Here is an 11,198-nt window from a genome sequence, read left to right as displayed (position 1 = left end):
TGTTTATCAAGAGTACCTATGTGACAGGCATGGGCTTCATTATTTTGGACACTCTTGAGATAGTATAGCCCCTCGTGTTGCTCACATGCTCCAATCACCATCTTCGAGGAACGGTCCTGAATAAGGCATAATTTGTGAGAGAATTGAATAATTAAAGAGCTACCGAGTAATAAACTAGAGACGGAAATTAAATTGCAATTAAGATTTGAAATATATAAAACATTATGCAAAATCAGCCGAGAGGATAAGTGTATATCACCACTTTGATTAGCTATAGTGAGATCACCATTAGGTAATCCTACTGTTAACGGATGAATATTACGAAGGTTCGAAAATTTAGATAAACAACCTGACATGTGGTGCGACGCACTCGTATCAATTATCCAAGAAAGAGAAAGATCGTTACCGTTCAGACGATCATTGGAGTAGTCTGTTTTGCGAGCCTGCAGGAGCTGAGATAATTGATCCAGTTCGGCTGGACTTAAATTGTTGAGGTCCAGTTTGTCGAAGGTTTGCATAGGACGAGATGAAGAGGACCCGTCTCCCGAGTTCGATTGTGACTGTCCTGCAACCATATTAGCACGAGCAGCAGGAGTACCCGTGGCCTGTTTTGTGCGGTCATATTGAGCGCGGCCAGCAACGTCGGGAACAACGGTGTGACTCATATCGGCTTCATTAATGTAAATACAGTCGTTGTGGGAGGGTTGTTAGAGCGGTTTTCCCGTCCCCCCCTTGTACCCCGTGGTCCATTATGGGTCCGGGCAGCGAGTGCCATGGTGTCGGGTCTGGGTATGGTAGGAATATGAGCAAGGGCACGGACTCCTTCTTCTTGAAGAAGTTGATTATAAGCAATGGCAAGAGAGGGCAGGGGATTAATTCCTAAAATTTGAGAACGAGCGTTGTCAAAACGAATATCGAGACCCATTAAAAAATTACGTACCCGTTTCTTACTATGACGAGCATCGAGGATTGTTACCCAGTTACAAGTACATGGGTTACACGCACAGGCTGGTAGGGGATCGACTTCAGAGAGATCGTCCCAAAGTTTGGTGTGACGACCGTAGTAATCCATGAGAGACTCCGTTGGTCCCTGTCGACACGCCACAAGTTCTGCCTGCAAATGATAGATACAGGCATCGTTTCGTTGACAGAAACGGTGACGGATATCGAGCCATACCTGCTTGGCTTCCGGACGTAGAGAGATTTGATTGCGAAGCGAGGAATCGATGGAATTAAATATCCACATAGTAACCAATGCGTTTGCAGATCGCCATGCTTCAAAATTGGCGGCTGTTGATGCGGGTTTCACAACGGTGCCGTCAATATAACCTAATTTACCCTTCGCAAGAAGAGCAAGGTTAAAAGTCCGGGACCATTCGTCGTAGTTTTTGCCATTAAAGAATACTTGAGTGATATTTGTGCCGGGACTTTCGACATGGATATAGGAGTAATTCGAAGGTTTCGAGGAATCGATGAATGTTCCTGTGTCGGAATTAGTCATCGTGGATGAAAGAAAAACGGAGGCAGAGGCGTTGGGTTGAGAAAACCTAAACGTCTGATACCATAATATAATTGTAATATTGGAGAAATTCTATATCGTTTATTGCCAAATTGTGTTTGTAAGCAAAGGTGTACAGCTATTTATACTACAAGCTAGGTTACGATATTTACGGTAGGAAATATACATAACAGCTAGAAAATATATACATAGGGAAAGGCTTGATTGTTGCCTTGGTTGAGTGATATCCATTGAGTGATGGGCCGTCCATTATTACTTGGTTTCGTTGTCTTGTTTATCCAAGTCATATCGGCAAACCGGACATGTAGCGCCAATTGGACACCTCTTGATCCAGTCAATAATACAATCATCATGAAACACGTGATTGCATGGCATGCATGTTACTGTTACGCCCTTTTGTTCATCCAAATTCACTAGACAAATAGGGCAACAATACTCTTCATCATTATTCTTAAAACCCTTTATGTCTTCAACCTTAATTCTCTTTAACAACCCTTTATGATCGTAAATCGTCCGAGCTAGATACTCCGATACTCGATTAACGTACACAAGTAGACTTGTTGGTCGCCGGTTATATTCGACGTAGCTTTTTAATCGGTGTATCACTTCTTGGCACAAGTCTTTGTCTAGGTGTAGGCAATGCTCTAGGCAAAACTCGATTTTCGATATGGTGAGGTTGTTATTAGGGTTAAAGACCATTGTTGTCGACTGATTGATCACTTGTGGATCGAGGTGCATTATGTAACCATCTATATCTCCGTCGTCGTCCGTGATGAAATTCGGATGTGATACTATCACGCGGTCGATGCGTTGGTGGGTGAAATTTACGGAGAAATTAGAGAGTTTGGCGTTATGGACATCATAATTAACCCGGTTATCGAGGCAATAGTCGATGATTTCAATTTCTGTAAGCAATTTAGGGAGTGATGGAGAATTTGCCATTGTTATTGTATTGTAGTTCTGATTTCTGTATGCAATTTAGAGGTTAATAAGTACTGCATATATAAATCGTGAATCAAGCGTTGTATACTACTAATCGGAGTAGGACTATAGGAATTACTGATTTTACCTACACGTAAAAGAAGTTTCTATGAATACGAATCGGAGTAGGAATTAGATGTCAATTTCACTAAATATTCTTGATTTAAAAAAATCACAATAATTAAATTTTTATTTCATTGTGTAGTTTGAATCAAATCATCTCGAATTATGTTGAGTTATACGTTTCAAGTATTTTAAGGGTGTATATCAGTATATCAGTATTACGAGTATAAGTTATTTCGAGTCAAGTCATGCATATTTTGACGAGATCAATTACGAGTCATTGTATATGAGTATAATTAATTAGATATTTCGAGTCAATTAAAAAAAAACACCTGATCACTTTCTGATTTTTGGCTTATTTCGAAATTCCAAATACTCGAAATTTATTAGGAATTTTTTTATGTTAACCACGTTACTCTAATCATAGCATATAAGTCGGTCACCTCAAGTTATAATCATCTCCATTATAAATACTCGTAAAAAAAACCATATGCTATTCCACTATTAATTCTCTCAAAATTATTGAGAGACCGTCTCTCGGAAGACTTTCTCTTACATAAAAATGGTGCCAATTATTAAATGCTGTCACAACAATTATCTAGCCGGACTTCTAGAATCAAGCGATTGTATAGAAATTAGATGTAGATATGAAGATATTCCACGAATAATGTACCAAGATACATGTACTATTCTTAGGTCATCCACAAGCTTATCAAACCCTGTTAATCCCAACTGCGCTAACTGCATGGCCGATATCATCAACGACTGCACCTCCGTTGGCTGGCCAGTTCAAGAAGCCAACAGATTTTTGGAACACCTACGTGACGAAGTTAGGAAACTAGAGAAACGAATCAAAGAAATTAAATTTCTTGCTAGCAAGCGTGGATCAGAAATTGAATCGGGTATTATGTGCGCTGTTAATGTCCCTGTTGAAAGGTATAATGACATTATTTGTACTGACCTTCAAGAACTAGAGGATCGCTTGTCTCAGGCATGGGAAGATGGATTGCTCGATGACATGGATGAGTATTTCGAGTATACTTCAAGGCCTAACCCTGCTGCCAAGTCGGCCGTTGATGACCTTGAGAGGGTGGACAAGGACAACAAGGCGGCGAAGGAGGATAGTTGTGTTGTGTGTTTAGAAGGGCTTTTGGAGAAGGAAGAGAAAGTAGTGAGGATGCCATGTAAGCATGAGTTTCATGAGGATTGTATTGTTGAGTGGCTTAGTAGTAGTCATGTCTGTCCTCTTTGTCGTTTCGAGTTGCCTATTGAAGTTTCTAATTAGTTTATTTTTAGCTATATTGTATAGTTACATGTTTCTAGTGAATTATATTAAATTCATTTGTTAAACTCGTTTGTGAAACTCGTTAATTGGTAGTGTGATTAAGTAACTGGAGCGATTTAATAATATAATTGTGCGAAATTGTCTAAAAGGCCTCAAAAGATTATAATACAAGTATACAACGAGGATAATACCAAAATCAGAACCACATCATAAATTGAAATTTATGCTAGTTTCGGTGTACACCAATTGAAATTCATTGGATCGGATTATAATATTATATATGCTTCTATCTCTTTTCCTTCCTTAATCTTCCATCTCCTTTTTCTTTATTCAGAATTTGGGGTAACAATTCATCAGTAGTGAACTAGTGATGTTCATATGAATAAGAATTCGAGTAAATTTAACATCAATTCAGAATATAAATCAGTGATCGAATAATTGTTATATGAAGCAATGGGTATCGATGAGCTACATCATATCATATCATATCATATCATCATATACTATATTAAAGCTAAAACCGGTGTCTTATATGTTTGCCACGTGTCAGCATGTTGTATGTTTACCGGTTTTATTTAATAATTTAATAATAATAATTTGGAAGGTAAAAAAATTTGAGTAAATGGAATAATATTAAAGCATAATTCACGGAAACCAGATCATACAAGTTAATAAGCATGCTGGTCAAATTTGGAATCAAATTGCTATTGGCTGAGATTTCAACAAAATCCGGAAACTAAAATCAATTTGGTAAATTTGTTTTTTAGCTACCAAATATTGCAGCATCTTATTTCTATTTTTTGTTTAATTTTATAGATATCATATTTGGCATAGCAAAAAGATGCATGTTAGTATGTTACCCGTCATACCAATCGTTGGTTGGCGCAGTGGTAGCATGGGGCTGCGCTTGGTAGGGAGGTCTGCGGATCGATCCCCCACAACTGCGATTGGAGGGGTTTAAATACCGTAATCCTTGGACACGCCCCGAAATCCGGATTAGTCGGTCCAATGTGATTTAGATTACCGGATGGTTTAGACAAAAAAAAAAGTATGTTACCCGTCATATATGGCTAATTTCATACGAGTATAAATCATTAAGAGATATCGGGTGAACACTAATGGCTGAGATGTTTTCAAATAAATGGGTTAGATATATTTGTCGGTGTTAAGAGAAAAATGAATCGTGACCATGTCGACTTTGAGAAAATAAAAAGGGTTATTCTACGTAGTAATCTTGTGTTTTTTCTGAATTCTAGCTGGTAACCCTTCGTTTTTTAACTACCCACCTGGTAATCCTGAACTTATGAAAAAAGGTTCTCCATGACCCTCAACTTTTATTCCGTTAAAAAACTCCGTTAGTTTGAATGTTTATCGAGACTTGGGCTTGTCTTTTACACTTTAAATGTTTAAATGACCAAGTAACTATGGTTTTCTCAACCCAATTAAAATAAATAAACCACGAACTTTGCTAACAAATAATTATATTATAGGTGTGTTAAGAGTATAATTCATAACATTTTTATTATCATTCTTATTATTATCATCATTTTTATTGCTTAACAAAGAATATTAAAGTAGTAAATATATTGAAACACATCTTACTTTTGTTTTTGTTATAAATTATATTAGATTATAATTGATATTATATTATTATTATTTTTATAAAAAAAAAAAACAAAGGTAAGATGTGGATCGGTATTTTTACTACTTTAATATTCTTTGTTAAACAATAAAAATGATGATAATAATAATAATGATGATAAAAAGATTATGAATTATACTCTTAAATCTTACCACACCTAGAATATAATTATTTGTTAGGAAAATTTGGGGTATATTTATTTAATTGAGTTGAGAAGACCATAGTTAGTTGGCCATTTAAGCATTTGAACTCTAAAAAACAAGCCCAAGTCCCAATAAACATGCAAACTAACGGAGTTTTTTGACGGAATAAAAGTTGGGGGTCACGGAGAACTTTTTTTGATAAGTTCAGGGTTACCATGTGGGTGGTTGAAAAATGAAGGGTTACTAGCTAGAATTCAAAAAAACACAGGGTTACCGCGTAGAATAACCCAACTAAAAATAATATTTAATCAGTGTGACTTATATATTTTCGGTTTTCTAACGGGTCTTAACGATACATGTTAAAAGTCATATAAGGAAAGATTATCAAGATTATTTCATTATAAATAGTAACAATGAGTTTATCTTTTAATGTCTTATGAAATAATCTCGGGAATCTTTCGTCATATAACTTCTTAATGTATACCCTTAGGGCACACGTTAGAATAACGAATATTTTTTTTTCGGATTTGGGATACATGTTTGATTATCTATTTTAAAGTGAACAAAATAACGTAGCTCAACATGAATTTTCTGCCAAATCTACTTATACATTATAGCACAAATTATTTTTTGGTACCTCATTAAGAAAATTTAATATTATACAATTTCAACAAAAAATATGAAGTTTGGGTAATAACAATTGGGTAAAATATGAAGTTTCATACTCCTTCGTCTCGGTCATTCGTTTGTCTTTGGTTTGAGGACAAAAACCAATAAAAGAAAGAGGGTCAATTATTAGATGACAAGTGAAACAAATTGAGTGTATACCGTGGAGTATCAAATTGCACATCAAAGACATTCCTATAATAGAAAGGCAAACAATTGATCATTGAGCCATCCCAAAATGGAAGAGGTAAACAAATGATCGAGACAAAGGGAGCATCGTATAAGGAGTTCCTTATCCATTATTTTACACAATACGCGTTCAGATCAGGTAAACTTTGACAAGTTTGAGTTACCTTAACCTACTTCGACTACTTGCCAATCAACCATATATATGTACCATGGGGGATTTGAAAAAACTCGAGGGTATCATGTAGAAATACCCATAGATTGAACATAAAGCATGTGAATCCATAAAAAAATATTTAAATTTGTAACACGGGTTAAATATGTCGGGATAAAGACGGGTCACTACGATTTGAGACAAAATTCGAGCTGAGCCGAGCAGCCTGATGAACTTTGATGTATTGCAAGACAACCGTCTGTTAAATGCATTTAAGAAAGATTTTTAGAGAGTGATTGGAGAAGGGTTTTCAACATTGTTCTCGTGTGGATGGTATCTCAAAAATGGGTTTTACATCGTATATATGATTTGTATTTATAATATTCATCTCAAGCATTTTTTTTTTTTTTGCAAATATACAAGAAGATAAATGAGCGTGATGCACAATCGTGTATGCTTTTAGAGCATAATAGTTATTATATGATGTTGGATATACAAATAGTTATTTGTTTATACTCGATTAAAGGCACATATACTTTTTATTTACATATAAATTATGATAATTACAATTACAATATAAACATTATTTATAATGCAATTTTGAAGATCTCCCGTGCTGGCACGGGTTCAAAAGCTAGTTTTTTTTAATACCATATACCATGCTAATTTTTTTTTATCGAGTTTGAGGCACTCTGTACGGAAGAGAGAGAGTCTGGTTTATAACTCCAATTGCTTTTTGGATGAAACTTATGAACTATGTTTTTTCTCCTCCATACGTGTGACGAGACCTTATAACGAGCCCGCTTCTTTTAGGAGAATAATTGATTTTTTAGTATGTACGGAGTAGTAAGGACTGGCCTCAAACAATCAACATCCGGATAGATACTGAAGTTTCCTTAAATTAACAGATTACATCGTACTTCCGTTTCACACTTCTGTTTAATTAAGGAAATAATATATGTTAACAACAATATTTCCATATACAAATACTTATAAGTCGGTTACTTATTCCTCAAGTAACAATTCCCATTATATATACACAATTAGCCTTACAATTCTCTCATAAATTCTCATTCATTACCCACAAAAAAAAAACTATCTATCATTGAAACCTCCTAAATTATTACCCATAATAATAGATTAATTAATTAATTACTTTGATAATCAAATTACATAAAAATGTATCTAATCCAATGCAACCACAACAATAATCATCTAGCCAAATTTCCGCAATCGTATGATCGTATATTTCTTACCTTAATATATCAAGATATTCCTCAACTAGTTTATCAAGTTTTAAGGACCATGCTTAGGGCATGTACAAGCTTCTCAAACCCTATAAATCCCTATTGCCCTAATTGCAAGACCGATGTCATCGACAACTTTACGTACTCAGGCAGCTCCATCAGAGAAATCAATACGTTTTTTGAAAGCCTACGTCTCAAGGTTAGCGGCATGGCTAAAAGCATTGATCAATGTCGCGGTGTGACAAAGCTTGGAAGTCAAGAAAGGGTTAGAACCGGAAAAATCAATATCCAAGTGACTGTTTCTTTTGGCCTGGAAAGATCTTCGTCCTCACTGTTTTGGTTTTCTTCAGTTCTGGAGGTGGAAGCAACAGTCGTTGGGTCTGTTGCTTCCAGAGAAGATTCAGTAGCAGAGGTGCTACGTGTTCCCCCTGAGTTGTTGATATCTTTTGAAGGTGACAGTCTCGTGTCATTGCAATTCGATCTTTGGAGCTTCTTCATCCGTGAACACGAAGTCCTTTCGAACAAGACCAATCTCAAACTCATCATCCTCATCTTCATCATCATCATCCATGTTTTGTACCTGTCCAAGCACACTAGATTCATAAAAAATGACATGGATGCTTTCTTCAATTAACAAGGTTCGTTTATTGTAGACTTTATAGGCCTTGCTATGGTCGGAGTACCCAATAAATATTCCTTCATCACTACGTGGATCGAACTTACCCAAATTGTTTTTACCATTGTTATGAACAAAACATTTGCTTCCAAAACATCTAAAATATGAAATGTTGGGTTTTCTTCCACGTAGCGATTCATAGGGAGTTTTATTCAAAATACTCCTTATCATGACACGATTATGAATGTAGCAAGCGGTATTTACCGCTTCGGCCCAAAAGTTCTTAGGCAACTTACTAGATAATAACATTGTTCTAGCCATTCCTTCAAGGGTTCTATTCATCCTTTCAACCACACCATTTTGTTGTGGGGTTCTAGGAGCCGAGAAGTTATGGTCTACACCATTGTCATCACAATAAGCACCAAATGATGAGTTTTCGAATTCGGTTCCGTGATCGGTTCTCATTGAAACAAGTTTTAAACCAAGTTTATTTTGAATCTTTCTTAACCAAATTAGAAACTCATCAAATGTCTCATCCTTAGAGCTTAGGAAGAGTGCCCAAACGAACCTAGAGTAATCATCAACAATGACACACACATAACGACTACCACCTCTACTTCTAGTTCTCATTGGTCCACACAAGTCGATATGTAAAAGTTGCAAAGGTTGAGATGTACTCATAATTCTTTTGGATTTAAAGGAACTTTTAACATGCTTACCTCTAGCACATTCATCACATACTTTATCAAAATCAAACTTTATATTGGGAATGCCTTCAACTAAGTCAAGTCTTTTAAGGGTATTAAGAGTTTTTGTACTAACATGACCAACCTTTTATGCCATAACCAAGGATCATTGTTCATTACACTCATGCAAGACATGGTGTGACCGGATAGAGAGTTCAAATTAGTTAAGTACACATCTTTGACACGTCTTCCTTCGAGTATTAGTTCATTAGTAGTGGCATCAAAAATTCGACACATATTGGCACGAAATTCAACAAAATTACCCTTATCACAAAGTTGAGAAATGCTAAGGAGATTATGCTTCAAACCTTTGACAAGCCGCACATTGTCGACACAAAGTAAGGATGACTTACCAACTTTTCCAATGCCAATTACTTCACCTTTCTTGTTGTCACCAAACCTTACCGTGCCACCATCATACGCTTTAAGTGAGAGGAATTGGCTTCTATCACCCGTCATGTGACGAGAGCATCCACTATCCAAGTACCAATTGCGGCCGCCTCTCACCAAGCCCTACACAAGATTAGTTTTTGAGTTTAGGAACCCAAATGAATTTGGGTCCCTTTTTGTGATCAACATAACTTGTGGTGTCTTTCTTAATGCTCATTTCTTTTAACGTTTTGGTATTCTTGTCAATGTCATCAAACCGTTTTGTACATCCATTAAAAACATGACCATTGTCACCACAATAATTGCAAATGATGTATTCGGGAAGACCTACATACTTCCTTCCTCTAAAATCGTTTTTAGGCTTCTGGATGCAACAGTCAGTCTGACTGTTCCATTTGAAGCCCAAACCAGCAACTTTATCACATTTCTCGGTTTGTTTCGTGAGGAAATTTAACACGGTTTGACTTCCTTCCCATTTTTCAGTGACGTTCTTAGCATTAACAAGTTCATTGGTCAAGTCTTTGACACGTGAGAGGAGATGCAAATTCTTTTCTTTTTCTCTTTTGAGTTCATCATTGTTGACACTTTCAATGGACAATCTTTTCTCAACAATGAAGTCATGGGTGTGGTTGTTGAGTTTAGACATGAGATACATGATTCTTTCTTTGGACTCTTCATATTTAGATGTCATCTCGTCAAGTCTTTTGTTTAGATCAACGATTTCATCGGATCTATGATGAGGAGAAAACCTAGAAGTGCTACATTCGGGCATACCTTTTTGAAGAAAAGTAAGCCTATCATGGAGGACTTCTATTTCCTTTTTGAGACAAACAACCTCACCTTTTAGACACTTGTTTTCATTTTCCAAACATTTAATCCTTTCTTTTGACTCGTGTAAATCGTGGTCAGAAGCAACAGTCTTAGACACTGTTTCTCTTAAGTCTACAACTTCAACTACAAGGTCATAGATCTCATTTTCAAGATCATCTTTGTCCTTCAAAAGATCATCACGTTCCTTGGTTAGTGAGGAAACTTGCATCACCAAGGTAGTGTTGACATTTTCAAGGTCAGAGACGTTCGTGGGTGTCGACCTAAGACGCTCTAGTTCTTTAGTCAAATGTTTGTTTAACTTGTTGACTCTTTTAACTTCATCATATGCCTCAGAGGTGACAGTGACGCAGTCTGTTGCTTTTAGTTCATTTTTCAGATTAAAGTTCTCTTGAGCAATTTCTTCAATCTCATTTTGCATTACATTAAGCTTATCATTTTGAGACCGACATTTATCAAGGAGTTGATCAAGAAGCTTACATACTTTCTCTTTGGAGTAAGTTCTAGCCTTGGCCTTTAGATGATTTACCTCGTTGTCGGAATCGGAGTCGGAATCGTCGGGGTTAGCCATGAGGCATCTTAAGTGTTCAATTTTTGAGGTTTTTGAGACTTTTTCTTTACCATGATTTGCAAGACACATTTTAGCCTCAAGTTCCTCCTCGATGAGTTCCTCATCTTCCTCGGAGTCGGACATTCCCCAAATAGCACTCATGACTCTATGTTTGTAGTCCT

The sequence above is a fragment of the Silene latifolia genome, chromosome 4, assembly GCF_048544455.1.
Source record: "Silene latifolia isolate original U9 population chromosome 4, ASM4854445v1, whole genome shotgun sequence".
Lineage (NCBI taxonomy): Eukaryota > Viridiplantae > Streptophyta > Magnoliopsida > Caryophyllales > Caryophyllaceae > Silene > Silene latifolia.
Note: the sequence above shows the minus strand (reverse complement) of the source record.